The following is a 15,996-nucleotide window of genomic DNA, read 5'->3' as shown; positions in this document are numbered from 1 at the left end:
ACATGTTAATCCCAAACTCCTAATTTATGCCTCCCTCTCCACACTTTTTCCCTTTAGCAACAATAAGTTTGTTTTCAACGTCTGTGAATCTGTTTTGTAAATAAGTTTATTTGTATCATTATTTTTAGATTCCACATATAAGTGATATCATATGACATTTATCTTTGTCTGACATTTCACTTAGTATGATAATCTCTAGGTCCATCCATGTTGTTGCTAATTTCATTCTTTTTTAATGGCTGAGTAATTTTCTATTGTATTTATATATATATATATATATATATATATATATGCACAAATACATATGCTCAGGCACTAAGTCATGGCTGTCTCTTTGTGACCCCATGGACTGTAGCCTGTAGCCTCCCCTGTACATGGAATTTTCCAGGCAAGAATATTGGAGTTGATTACCATTTCCTTCTCATAAATATATATATGCCACATTTTCTTTATCTACTCCTCTGTAGATGGACATCAGTTGCTTCCATGTCCTGGCTATTGTAAATAAGAATGTGTGTATCTTTTCAAATTATGGGTTTCACGAGGAGTGGGATTGCTGGGTCATATAGTAGTCCTATTTTTCATGTTTTAACGAACCTCCATACTTTCTTCATAGAGGTTGTACCAATTGTATTCCCACCAATAGTGTAGGAGGATTCCCTTTTCTCCACACCCTCTCCAACATTTATTGTTTGTGGCTGTTTTGATGATAGACATTCTGATTGGTGTGAGATGATACGTTATTGTGGTTTTGATTTGTTTGTTGTGCTAGAACTTAATAATGTTGAGTATCTTTTCATGTATTTTTTGGCTATTTATATGTCTTCTCTGATAAAATGTCTATTAGAGCTTCTGCCTATATTTTGATTGGGTTGTTTGTATTTTTTATATTGACCTGCATGATCTGTTTGTATATTCTGAGGACTGTTACTTTGGAGCTAAAAATTGGCTCTCTAGTATACCACCTGGATATCTATTTCTCTTGATACTTCTAAGAATTTATACTAGTACTACATATTTCTCTCGCCTTGAAGCTTTGTGCCTTTATGTGGTGAGTTTAAGGGAACATTTTCTCTTGGAACTGGACAACAGAAGAATAATTTTTTGGTTTTGATAGCTACCCTCTTACTGCCTGTAGATTATAAGTGTATGACATGACAGTCTGGCCCAAATAAAAGGCATAATGAAGACAGAATTTTAGAGCTAAAAGGTTCCTAGCATTATCTAGTAACCCCTTCTTTTTTCCTTCCCTATTTTCTCTTTTTCAAATACTTGAACTGCTTATTATATATTCATGAACCTTGCTGGAGATACAAAAGTGAAGAACAATGGTACTTTTTCTTAATGTCCTCACAGAATAGTATGAATAAAGAAACATGGTCAGTCAATTATGAGAAACTGAGATAAATTCAAAGACAAAGGAAACTGCATGGAGCTGTGACTAGGAAGCCTGATTGAGATAAGGAGGCCATGAATGAATATTCACAGGGGATAATTCTTGAGTTGGGTTTGGAAGGATAAGCAGGGGATATGAGGCAAAAATGGGTAGGGAAGAAGTCTTCCCTAGTGACTCAGATGGTAAAAATCCTCCTGCAATGCAGGAGACCTGGGTTCAATCCCTGGGTTGGAAAGATCCTCTGGAGAAAGGAATGGCTACCCACTCCAATATTCTTGCTTGGAGAATTCCGTGGATGGAGGAGCCTGGCAGGCTACAGCCTGCTGCTAAGTCGCTTCAGTTATGTCCGACTCTGTGCAACCCCATAGATGGCAGCCCACCAGGCTCCCCCGCCCCTGGGATTCTCAAGGCAAGAACGCTGGAGTGGGTTGCCATTTCCTTCTCCAATGCATGAAAGTGAAAAGTGAAAGTGAAGTCTCTTAGTCGTGTCCGACTCTTATCGACCCCATGGACTGTAGCCCACCAGGCTCTTCCATCCATGGGGTTTTCCAGGCAAGAGTACTGGAGCGGGTGCCATTGACTTCTCCGAGGCTACAGTCTATAGAGTTGCAAAGAGTCAGACATGACTGAGCACTAACACAAGTCCTTATCAGGGCTTTTAATCTCATGCTGAGAGTCTGGATTTTATCCCAGCTGGTACCAAGGAAATTTTGGAGGATATTTATCAAGGAAGTGATATTATCAGATTTGCATTTTAGGATGATTATTTTGGCAGCAATGTGGAGAAAAATTGAAAGGCAAAACACTGGGGACATTGGAGATCAATTAAGATACTGTTATAGTGACCTAGGCAAGAGATTAATGGGGCTCTGATTCAGCCATTAACAAACAGAATGAAAGGAGTGTCTAGACACTAGCAATAAAAGCAATAGAATTAGTAAAAGATGAGGGGAAATGGGAGCCAGTGAGGATTCAAAGATGACTCTGAGGTATGTTGTGTAACTGGGTAGCTGGGCTATCATCAAACAGGATTTGGAGAAAGAAAATCTGATAGCAGTCAAGATTAGTTGAGGTTTTGATATGCTGTGACTTAATCATGTCTGGATCCTCCATACAGAAGTAGCGTCTGGACTCAGGTATATAGGTGTAGGAGCTCACTTTTATTGTACTCTTTCATTACTTGATCTGTATTTATTCCAATTTTTTATTTCTTTCTGCAATCCCTTTTGAAGTCATCATTCTTGAACAATGGACAGGCTATTGCAAAGCATTGCAGGTTCTCTACTTCACTGAGTACATTTCTTACCTCTGAATGCTCATACATCTAAAGGTACTTCTTTCATGTAAATCTTTGCTTCATATTGAATGTGACTTGAAATTACTGTAGGGCTCGCACCTTTATTTGAAAGTCACTTAATTCATTGGTTCTCTGTCATGAAAATGTTTTTCAATAGAATCTGCATTTCCCACCCCCCACCCCCCCTCCCCCGTGGGAAGTGTTTTGATTGTTCTGCAAATGTGCATAGCATTCGCAGAACTCTATTCAGCTTGCCCAGTACTTTTTGAATCTGTTGTAGATTCATATGATAACAAAAAATAGTTTCAATTCTTTTGTTACTATTTGCTGTTTGTGGAATTTGGTTTCTACATTATATTTATTCAGCATGAATAATTTAAGAATAGGGTATATAATGTGGCATTTTACACACTTAAAAAAATGATTTTTGCTCTCATTTCATAGTCATATTTTGCTCCATGCTGTACAATTCAGCCTCTTAACAGTTGCAGTCAATTTTATTGGTAGCTTAAGATCTACTTCATCTTTTGTATTATGCTGAATATTGAGTATAGACTTACTTTTTAAAAGATTTTTCATCTTTTTTTGAACAGAATGACTCTAAGAAGACAAAAAGAAATGGTTTATTTCCATCAGAGAAATGAAACAATTAGAAAGGAAGCAGCCTGCAGTGTACATTTAGTGTTAGTTGCTCAGTTGTATCTGATTCTTTGTGGCCCCATTGACTGTAGTCTGCCAGCCTCTCTGTCCATGGAGTTCTCCAGGCAAGAATACTGGAGGGGGTGGCCATTCCCTTCTCCAGGGGATCTTCCCGACTGAGGGATTAAACCCAGGTCTCCTGTATTTCGCATAGATCCTTTACCATCTGAGCCACCAGGGAAGCCCTTGATCCTTTCAGATGTTTTGAGTCTGCACCTTTTCCTGGGCATGTATGGTCACTTTCTAATTTTCCCTATATAAGCAGTTGCTTTAGGATGTCCTAATCTTTAGTTTCTGGCTATCAAAAGAGAGAAACAAAAAAAGTTATTTGAGGAGAAATAGAGCTAACCCTTTAGGTCCCACTTCAGTCCTGGAGGGTGGGGCTTGTCAATAACAGAAGGCGGCACAACCACGGTGACCACCCACATCTATGTCTGCACTTGGTGATCACAAGCAGCAATCAGAGCACAGGCCTCTGGTATTTGGAGGTCAGGGTCACTTTTGTCCACCCTGTCTCCTCCAGGCTCTGTGCAGATGGCTCCAGCATCATGTGCACAGCTGCCTGCCATGGAGTTGGTATTGGGAGATGGGCAGCTGCTACTGTACTAAGAGCTGAAACTGACCAAAATTAACTGCAGTTGTCCAAGGCTTCCCCAGGAACATCCAAGGTTTCAATCGAGTCCAGCATCCTAAAGTAGTTATATCAGATAGATTCTGCCAGTACAAGTTATTTTCTTGGTGAGGAAATAGGTTCCTGGTGCTTCCTAATCTGCCATTTTCATTTTTTTCCTCCTCCCTCCCTCCTTTCCTCCCTTCCTCCCCTCTTCCTTCTTTCGTTCCTCCCTCTTTCCCTTCCTCCTTTCCTTCCTTTCTTCTTTTTCTGGAGAGCCAGTTTACCAGCATGCCACTGGAAACGCTGCAGACATGTGCTCCTTGGTACAAGCTGCATTGGGATCAACGGGGCCAGCTGCTCTGACTGTAGTTCTCTAATTAGTCTTCTTCACATTGCCCTATGGCCATCTCCCATTGCTGCCTCAATTCACTGACTCTGTGAGCTGTTTTTGGGGAAAGTGCTTGCATCCTGTGGTCCCTAATTAATTTCAAAATATGGATCTCACTCTTTCCTCACACAGGGTTCTCATATATGTCCTTTTTCTGCAGACACTTGTCCTACCTAAGCACAGAATTGCTTTCTCCCACCTTCAGGCACTCTATCAGATGTAATTCCTTAAATCTGTTTGTACAGTGGAAGTGACAAATAGATTCAAGGGATTAAATCTAAAAGAGTGCCTGAAGAACTATGGACAGAGGTTCATAACACTGTACAGGAGGAAGTGAGCAGAAGCATCACCAAGAAAAAGAAATACAAAAGGTAAAATGGTTGTCTGAGGAGGCCTTACAAATAGCTGAGAAAAAAAAGAGAAGCAAAAGGCAAAGGAGAAAAGGAAAGATGTATCCATCTGAATGCAGAGCTCCAAAGAGTAGCAAGGAGAGATAAGAAAGCATTTTAAGTAAACAGTGCAAAGAAATAGAGGAAAACAATAGAATTGAAAAGACTAGAGATCTCTTCAAGAAAATTAGAGATACCAAGGGAATATTTCATGGAAAGATAGGTACAATAAAGGACAGAAATGGTATGGACCTAACAAAAGCAGAAAATACAAGAAGAGGTGGCAAAAATAAACAGAAGAACTATACAAAAAAGATATTAATGACCAGGATAACCACAATGATATGTTCACTCACCTAGAGCCAGACATCCTGAAGAATGATGTCAAGTGGATATTAGGAAGCATCACTACACACAAAGCTAGTGGAGGTGATGGAATTCCAGCTGAGCTATTTCAAATCCTAAAAGAAATGCTGTTAAAGTGCTTATACTCAATCTGCCAGCAAATTTGGAAAACTCAGTGGCCACAGGAATGAAAAAGGTCAGTTTTCATTCCAATCCCCAAAAAGGGCAATGCCTAAGAATGTTCAAATTGCTGCACAAATGCACTCCTTTCACATGCTATCAAAGTAATGCTCAACATCCTTCAAGCTAAGCTTCAACAATATGTGAACTGAGAAATTCCAGATGTTAAAGCTGGATTTAGAAAATGCAGAGGAATCAGAGATCCAATTGCCAACATCTGTTGGGTCATAGTAAAAGCTAGGGAATTCAGAAAAACATTTACTTCTTCTTCAATAACTACACTAAAGCCTTTGACTGTGTAGACCACAACAAACTGTACAAGATTCTTAAAGAGGTGGGGATACCAGATCACATTACCTGCCTCCTGGGAAACCTGTATGCAGGTCAAGAAGCAACAGTAAGAACCAGACATGAAACAATGGACTGGTTCAAAATTGGGACAGGAGTACATCAAGGTTGTATATTGTCACCCTATTTATGTAATTTCTATGCAGAGTACATCATGTGAAATGCTGGGCTAGATGAAGCACAAGCTGGAATCAAGACTGCTGGGAGAAATATCAATAACCTCAGATATGCCAGTATACCACCCGTATGGCAGAAAGTGAAGAGGAACTAAAGAGTGACAGGTGAAAGAAGAGAGTGGAAAAACCTGGCTTAAAACTCAACTTTCAGAAAACTAAGATTATGGCATCTGGTCCTATCACTTCATGGCAAACAGATGGGGAAACAATGGAAACAGTGAGAAACTTTATTTTCTCAGGCTCCAAAATCACTGCAGATGGTGACTGCAGCCATGAAATTAAAAGAGGTCTGCTGCTTGGAAGAAAAGCAATGACAAACCTAGACAGTATATTAGAAAGCAGAGACATTACTTTGTCTACAAAAGTCCATGTTGTCAAAGCTATGTTTTCCCAGTAGTCATGTACGGATGTGAGAGCTGGACAATAAAAAAAGGCTGAGCACCAAAGAATTGATGACTTTGAATGGAGGTGCTGAAGAAGACTTTTGAGAGTCCCTTGGAATGCAAGGAGAAGAAATCAGTCAATCCTAAAGGGAATTAGTCCTGAATATTCACTGGAAGGACTGATGCTGAAGCTGAAGCTCCAATACTTTGGCCACCTGATGCAAAGAGCCGACTCATTGGAAAAGACTCTGATGCTGGGAAAGATTGAAGGTGGGAGGAGAAGGGGATGACAGAGGATGAAATGACTGGATGGCATCACTGACTCCATGGACATGAGTTTGAGCAAATTCCCAGAGCTGGTGAAGGACAGGGAAGCCTGGTGTGCTGCAGTCTATAGGGTCGCAAAGAGTCAGACACGACTGAGTGAGTGAACAACCACCACCATCAGTCCATACTTAGGCTCTCCAATGTTGTCCTCTATCATTGATTTCTCATTATTGACTAGGCCATTTCTATGAGTATGCACACACACCCTCGGGCCTTCTTCCTATTGAAAAAGCAATAACAAAAGCAGACTGTCTTGATCCATCATCTCGTTCTGGCTACCATTCTGTCTCCACAGCTTGTCTTTTTTTTCATGCTTCCTGTTGTTGTTCATTCACTAAGTCATGTCCAACTTTGCTACCCCATGGACTGCAGCACTCCAGGCTTCCCTGTCCTTCACCATCTCCCAGAGTTTGCTCAAACTTCGCACTTCCCACGTACCCTTTTTTTTTTATAATCTTTATTTAATTTTATTTTTGACCGCGCCGGGTCTTCATTGCTGACCGCAGGCTTTCTCTAGTTGTAGTGAGCAAGGGCTATCCTTCTTTACGGTGCTCAGGTTTCTCATCGTGATGCTTTTCTTGTTGCGGAACGCGTGCTGTAGGTGTGTGTGCTCAGGAGTTGTGGTACGTGGGCTTTGTTGCTCCACAGCACATGGAATCTTCCCGGTCCAGGGATTGAACCCATGTCCCCTGCATTATCAGGCAAACTCTTAACCACTGTGCCACCAGGGAATTCTTCCCACTTACTCTTAATCTTGCTTCATCACTTCAATGAAACTATTCTTGTCAGTCACCAGTGACCTCCATTTCCCTAAATTCAGTGGAATACTCATTCTTGCTTTAGAGCTTGTTCTTCATATATCTTCTTCTGCTTATTTCACTCTCTCCACAGTTCATCTAAACCCATTTTTCTAATACAACTTACATGCTGATGATTATCAAATGTATTTATCTAACCCTGACATTTTCTCTGAGAATGTCATATAGACAGATGTTTAATTGACACTTTTATTTGGAGGTCTGCTAAGGTTTTTAAACTCTACACATTGAAATCTGAACTCCTGACTTCACTCCCAAACCTATTAATCTCTTAGTCTGTCCTCAGATCAGTTATTTCCTCAGTGACCCAAATAGAAAGTCAGGGAATTGCTTTCATTTCCCCCTTTCTCTCATCCCCCATTCACAAACCACAAGAAAGTATTCTTAGTTCCTCTGTAATATATCTTAAATCTGTCTACTTCTATTCTTCACTATATTCTAAGCCCTAATATTTCTTACCTAGAGTGCAGCAAAAGTATCCTGACTAGCCTCTCCATAATTCCTTCTTTACAAACTAATATTTAAAGAATACAATAGATCTTGCCACTTATGCGCAAAACAGTTGGTGGCTTCCCCATGCTCTTAGAATAAAGTTATATCTCTTCAGTATGACCTAAAAGTCCAAACCAGCTGCTTACTTAAACTTCATTGCATATTTCTCCCTCCCCTTTCTCTAGGCAAGGTCTTTTCTGATTTAGTGGAACCACTCTAAGGACAACTATTATAATTAAAGGGTTATATGATATATGATTTAGGGTTGGAAACCAAGAGGTAATTATTTTTACCCCGTTACTGAGCTTACAAACAGCTATACTTTGGATATGTAGATTAGTAGGAAAAGTCAGATTTATCATCTTTTCCTGCTGTTTCGACCCTCACTTCATCACCTGGCTCCCCAAATGTCTATAAAGACCTCTCTGCTGCTCTCCCCCAGGGCTTGCAAGAAACAGAATAAAGACATGGCACACATGTTGGGAAAACCATACCTGAAGGAGATCAACCCTGGGTGTTCATTGGAAGGACTGATGCTAAAGCTGAAACTCCAGTACTTTGGCCACCTCATGCGAAGAGTTGACTCACTGGAGAAGACTCTGATGCTGGGAGGGATTGGGGGCAGGAGGAGAAGGGGACAACAGAGGATGAGATGGCTGGATGGCATCACTGACTTGATGGATGTGAGTCTGAGTAAACTCTGGGAATTGGTGATGGACAGGGAGGCCTGGCATGCTGCGATTCATGGGGTTGCAAAGAGTCGGACACGGCTGAGCGACTGAACTGAACTGAACTGACCCCTCACCCTCTTGGGTGTAGAGGTAAGATTTCTTCTTTTGTACCAGTGTCTCTTGTCCATATTCTTAACTAGCACCTGGCTTATTTTTTATACTTTGAAGTTAAACATTCTATTGTTTAATTTACATTCTCTAATTTTTTCACACGGTATTAGTTGTCTGATTTTGTACAGCCTAGGATTAAAAAAAAAAAATCCTGCAGGGGGAATGTCTGGTGCTTATATCAAGCATTTGTTTGGTTTGTTGTAACTGAAAATAAATTTGGGGTAATATTAGAAACTGACAGTCTGAGTAGATTTTTATCTCCCCTAAGTAGGATCAGGATTACTGAATACTTCGTAGATATCTGCACATGTGATTTAGTACTTTGAGGCAACCCATAATCTCTATGCTGTAGAAGAGTGAGTGGAGCAGTCATACTACTTTCATTCTGTTTTACTAAGAATTGGCACCCACTCCAGTACTCTGCCTGGAAAATCCACGGACAGAGGAGCCTGGTGGGCTGCAGTCCATGGGGTCGAGAGGAGTCGGGCATGACTCAGCGACTTCACTTTCACTTTTCACTTTCATGCATTGGAGAAGGAAATGGCAGCCCACTCCAGTGTTCATTCTTGCCTGGAGAATCCCAGGGGCGGGGAAGTCTGGCGGGCTGCCATCTATGGGGTCGCACAGAGTCAGACACGACTGAAGCGACTTAGTAGCAGCAGCATTTCTTCCTTAGCAATCACTGTGCTTATGTGACATGCTATCTCGTGACTACTTTACCTGATACCCATAACCCATTTGTGATGTTTAATCCTGCTCAGAACCTTAGATACCAGCTGGTTTTCCTGATAAATCTTATAACTGTTCTTATTCCCTCTGTTTAGGCATATGTCCCATGTCACCCCAGAAGTGATTGTCATGTCACACGACATATTGTTACTGATAATTCTGGAATTATTTCCCCCTCAAAACAGTATCTAACGTAGTGATGATTTTGGTGTGTTTTTCCTTAAGCAAGAGCAATATAATTTATCTTTAACACTGTCATTTTTAAAAGTCCATTAGTAAGTTACAATTTACTATTCCTTTTACACAAAGTGCCATTAAATAACATTGAGCTATGTACACACAACAAGGATTTTACAGACTTGTAAAATAGCAGGCCATTTCAAGGATTTCTTTCTTGGTAGAGACATTTATGGGGAAAAGAGAAGTGAAATTAAAAAGTAAATTTAGTTTCAGGTCTAATGACAGTCATCTGGGTTGGGTGGGTTACTAGTTTCTTCAAAGAGGTTTTAATCCATTTTACATTCATCAGAAACTGCTTAAACAGTTCATCAGGACTACCAATCTTTTCTTGAGATGAGGTTGTACATTATATTACCAGAAAAAGATTCTGTCTCAGAGCAGATTTGGACAGTTTTTTAAAGTCCTCCTTTTGACTCAGAAAATCTTCAAAGATCTCTCTCAGACCAAAAAAAAAAAAAAAGATTCTCATTGCATATTTGTGCTAAGATCACTCACTGGATGTTTTTGGCCCAGTCAGTCTCTTTTACATTTTGTAATAAATGGCAAAAATTAGACATAGTTTCATCTATGCACTATATATGGAATCATGCTTGCAATGGTGTTTCATCATATACTGATATCCTTTCCCAGTGTAATAGGAAAATTTCCAAACAAAATCTTGTGGCAACTCAAGATCAATATTAGCTGTTTTATATAGTCTATGGACTAAAGATTTTATATTATCTATGTTCTTTTCAACATGGCCTATTTTATTTACCTAAGTTCAATTAAAAGTGTTGATTAATGCCTTTGCTGTTAGCTTAACAAAACTAGAACTACTCCATTTTAAAGACAGATAATTAATTTCTATTCAGAGATTAAAAAAAAAAATCCAGGCTCCATTATTATTCCAGAATTTCCTTTTCTCTCCTCCCATCCATGTCCTTTCTTCTCTTCTCTCTCCTCCTTATTCATCTCCTTCTTTCCTCAACTTTTTCTCTCCTTCCTCTCCTCAGTTCTCTACTTTCCAGTTCCCTTCCCTTCCTTTTTTTCTTTAATTTTTCCCTCTTTCTTTCCCCCTTCCTTCCAAACCTCCTTACTTGTATCTGCTCTTGTCACCTTGTCTACTCTGAGGCAAGGAATCAAAGAAAAAGTGGCTGTTTTTTTCTAGGATTAACCACCATCCCTAAAAATGTAGGACTGATGCTGAAGCTCCAGCACTTTGGCCACCTGATGTGAAGAGCCAACTCATTGGAAAAGACCCTGACTCTGGGAAAGATTGAAGGCAAAAGGAGAAGAGGCAACAGAAGATGAGATGGTTGGTTAGCATCACCGACTCAATGGACATGAATCAGAACAAACTCTACTTGATAGTGGAGGACAGAGGAGCCTGGTGTGCTGCAGCCCATGGGATCGCAAAGAGGCAGACACTGCTGAGCAACTGAACGACAACAAAAATAATTTTTCACCTCTAAGAGCTCAAATTCATGATTGTATCTGACTTGCCAGGAGTGATGATATATATTCTTGTAAGGCTGGAATCCTATTAGTCATAGAATGGGTACCAAACCAAATCCCATACATGAAGTTCAGTTCTAATTCTTTTAGAGTGGGTTTGTCCACTTAATGAAATGCACTTTGCCTTCAAGTGTGACATTTCTGGTACAGTTATAATTATAAATTTGTTTTTTCTAATTATGTTGAAACCATGCAAACAGCTACATTGCCATGAATGGTGTACAGGGAATCAGTAAAGACACTGTGCTTATATAATATTTGACCTATTTAATAAGTAGCTTTATAGCAAGGCCAATTCATATATGTACTATTTTTACAAAATCATCATAAGTACTATCAGCACTTTGATTATTTACAGATATTATGTGGTTAGAATTCAGTTCAGTTCAGTCACTCAGTCATGTCTGACTCTTTGCGGCCCCGTGAATCACAGCATGCCAGGCCTCCCTGTCCATCATCAGCTCCCAGAGTCCACTCAAACTCATGTCAATCGAGACGGTGATGTCATCCAGCCATCTCATCCTCTGTCGTCCCCTTTTCCTCCTGCCCCCAATCCCTCCCAGCATCAGGGTCTTTTCCAATGAGTCAACTCTTCACATGAGGTGGCCAAAGTACTGGAGTTTCAGCTTCAGCATCAGTCCTTCCAATGAACACCCCAGACTGATCTCCTTTAGGATGGACTGATTGGATCTTGTTGCAGTCCAAGGGACTTTCAAGAGTCTTCTCCAACACCACAGTTCAAAAGCATCAGTTCTTCGGCCCTCAGCTTTCTTCACAGTCCAACTCTCACATCCATACATGACCACTGGAAAACCATAGCCTTGACTAGATGGACCTTTGTTGGCAAAGTAATATCTCTCCTTTTCAATATGCTGTCTAGGTTGGTCATAACTTTCCTTCCAAGGAGTAAGCGTCTTTTAATTTCATGGCTGCAATCACCATCTGCAGTGATTTTGGAGCCCCCCAAAATAAAATCTGACACTGTTTCCATTGTTTCCCCATCTATTTCCCATGAAGTGATGGGACCAGATGCCATGATCTTAGTTTTCTGAATGTTAGTGAACTTTATAACAACATCTTTTATCCAAAATAATTGTGACTTTTTCCCCCAAGCTCAACTCATTTAAAAACACTCCTGAATTCCAAATATTAGAGTCATTACACTTAAATTCTTTTGAGAGTCCACTAATTACATTTACAGTTCCCATATTAAGAATTCATAAAGTCAAAGCTTTTTTTTTTTTTGTGGATTCCATTGGATCTTCTACATAGACAATGATATCATACATGAATAATAACAGTCTTACTTCTTCTCCTATATAAATTTCTTTTATTCTTTGTTCTAGCTTTATTCATCTGGTTAAAACTCCTGGTACAATATTGAACTGAAATAGCTGAAGCAGACATCCTTGTCTTGTTCCTGAAATTAAGGTGAAAACATTCATCATAAAGTCTCATGTTACCTATACATTTTTCATAAATGCCCTTTATCAGGTTGAGAAAGTTCTTTCTTATTTTCAGTTCATTGAGAAATTTTTTATTAGGAAAGGATGTTGGATTTTGTTAAATCCTTTCCTGTATCTATTGACATATCATATGCTTTTTTCCCCTTTTCTAGTTGTTTAATGTGGTGAATTATATTTGTTGATTTTCAAATTATAAGCTGATCTTACATTCCTGGAATAAAACTAACATATTAAAAAGTTCAAAGTGCTAGTTGATCAGTTATGTCCAGCTACTTGTGACCCCATGGACTATAGCCTGCCAGGCTCCTCTGTCCATGGAATTCTCCAGACAAGAATACTGGAGTGGGTAGACATTCCCTTCTCCAGGGGTCTTCCTGACCCAGGGATCAAACTCTGGTCTCCCACATTGCAGGCAGATTCTTTACTGTTTGAGCCAACAGGGAAGCCCCATTCATGATGTATTGTACATTTTATATATTGTTATATTTGGTTTGCAAAAATTTTATTTCAAATTTTGACATGTATATTAATGAGGGATACTGATGATTGGTCTTCTTATAGTATCTTTGTCTGGTTGTAGTAATACAGCAATGCCCTTTCTTTTAGAATGGATTGTGAAGTATGCCCTCCTTTTCAATTTTTTTAGAAGTGTTTCTGAAAAAGCGAAACCATTTCTCTCTAGATATTTGGTAGAATTCACCATTGAAGCCTCCAGGGCTTGGAGTTTCCTTTGTCAGAAGGTTTCTACCTAAAAATTCAATTTCTTTATTTAATATACTATACAATATTCAGTACATATAGGGCTATCCAGGTTATTTAGTTATTCTTGAGTGAGTTTTGGTAGTTTATGCCTTTCAAGGAATTCTAAGTCATTGAACTTGTTCAGTTTATCGGTCCTTTCATCCATACTCTGGTCTGAAACTCTACCAAAGTACTTGGTTGGGATAGTCATAGGGCTCACCTTATTCATTGTTCATCTCTCAAGGATCGCTGTCTTCCATTGCTTGATGTTCAGTATCTTGAAAATTATTACATATTTTGTTTTTTTTTTTTTTTAGGCAAGAGAGAAAATCCAAAATTCTTCATTTGGGCCAGAACCAGAGTTGTTGACCCAAGTGTTTGAAACCCATAAATAAAATTTTCTTAGAAGTGAATTTGTTGGAAGTGACCATGTCAGCCCAAGTTCATGAACATGAATATATTTCTATCCATCCTCAAAGGTAATGCAATTACTACATTATATTCATATTAATAATTTAGGTTTGGCTGAGCTTCTCTTTTTTACTTAACTAAGAAAATGTGGAGCCTATCTATCCTAACTCACTATTGACAGTGTACTTCCTTTCCAGGGGCCAACCCTTGGTTCCAAAGAGAGAGGGTCTGTGCTTCAGGGGAGTAACAGAGATGATGGAGTATGAAAAACACCTGGTCAGTTTAATATGGTGTTTGAGGACTTATCCTGGATAGATTATCAATGGAATTATGGTTGAGTAAAATCATAAGTTTCTAAGAAAAAGAAATAGCCACATATTTGCCTAAATTATTAACCAGAGTAGTTAATATACATTAATGTATTAGTAGGTAATATACATTAATGTATTAATGTAGTTAATACATTACAACTACCAAAAGAATGTTAACTTTACCCAAGTGAGAAATCCCTTATTTTTCTGGTGGATTTGCTTATGATTGTTTATATTTGTGAAATATGCCAGAATAGCTCAATTCTCAATAAACCCTTCCCAAAGGAAAAAAATCCTGACATCTGGGTAGAACATGAAGAAAACAAAAATATTTTTGTACAGCCTACAAAGACCAATTTTATTTGTGAGCTACCAGAGCTCGCTTTCTCTGTTATACATAACTTCCTTTAAAATTTAATCTTATTACCTCCAAATGTTTTTATTTAAAATATATATGTACTACATAATGAGATGATACTGCTTAAATAAACCATTAGTTTTTAAATGCACATTTTTTAAAGATTTATTTGTCTGTGGCTGTTCTTGGTCTTCTTTGCTGTGTGAGGGCCTTCTCCAGCTGCACTGAGCAAGGGCTACTCTGTAGTTGCAGTGCGCGGGCTTCTCATTGCAGTGGCTTCTTTTGTTGTGGAGTACGGGGTCTAGGCATGTGGGCTCTAGAGAGCTGGCTTAGCAGTTGGCACAGGGGCTTAGTTGTCTCTCAGCATGTGGGATCTTCTGGGACCAGGGATAGAACCTGTGTCCCCTGCATTGGCAGGCAGATTCTCACCACTGAGCCACTAGGGAGGCACTCAAGCACATTTTAAGACAATATTTCACTCTGTTAATTTTATCCTCTTAAAATGAGTATTAGCAAGAACAAATGTGTGAATGAATAACAGCACGTAAGTAAAAATTACGGTGTAGTCACCCAGTGTTTCTGTTTGACACTACTGCTTGTGTCTCTACTTGCCAAGTACCATATCCTCCGTCACAAGGAGAGACTTCTATTTATTTTAATTACTTAAGTTTTTCTAAGCCTTAGGTCTTAAAGTTAATTAAGTCTGAAGTCATAAATTTAATTAAGGGTCTTAGACTTACAATTTAAGTTGACATTAAAGAATGCTAAATTTACCTGGTATTGAACATTTATACCCCAAATTTTACTCAGATAATACAAACAAGGTAACTGTGTGGATTTAGGTAATATATAGCGTTGCTTGAAGTTTACAAGAACAGTGGTCAGATGTTCATAATTTTGACAGAGTATAGTTTTAGATACATATCTACATCTCTGTGATCTTAAAAGCTCAGTGCAGTTCAGTTCAGATCAATTCAGTTGCTCAGTCAGTCATGTCTGACTCTTTGCGACCCCGTGAATCGCAGCACGTCCTGTCCATCACCAACTCCTGGAGTTTACCCAAACTCATGTCCATCGAGTTGGTGATTCCATCCAGCCATCTCATCCTCTGTCGGCCCCTTCTCCTCCTGCCCCCAATCCCTCCCAGCATCAGAGTCTTTTCCAATGAGTCAACTCTTCTCATGAGGTGGCCAAAGTCCTGGAGTTTCAGCTTTAGCATCATTTCTTCCAAAGAACACCCGGGACTGATCTCCTTCAGAATGGACTGGTTGGATCTCCTTGCAGTCCAAGGGACTCTCAAGAGTCTTCTCCAACACCACAGTTCAAAAGCATCAATTCTTCGGCGCTCAGCTTTCTTTATAATCCAACTCTCACATCCTTACATGACCACAGGAAAAACCATAGGCTTGACTAGACGGACCTTTGTTGGCAAAGTAATGTCTCTGCTTTTGAATATGCTATCTAGGTTGGTCATAACTTTCCTTCCAAGGAGTAAGCGTCTTTTTATTTCATGGCTGCAATCACCATCTGCAGTGATTTTGGAGCCCCCC

Source organism: Bos grunniens, chromosome 4, assembly GCF_055505025.1.
Source record: "Bos grunniens cultivar Pamir isolate PY7600 chromosome 4, Bosgru_T2T1.0, whole genome shotgun sequence".
NCBI lineage: Eukaryota > Metazoa > Chordata > Mammalia > Artiodactyla > Bovidae > Bos > Bos grunniens.
Note: the sequence above shows the minus strand (reverse complement) of the source record.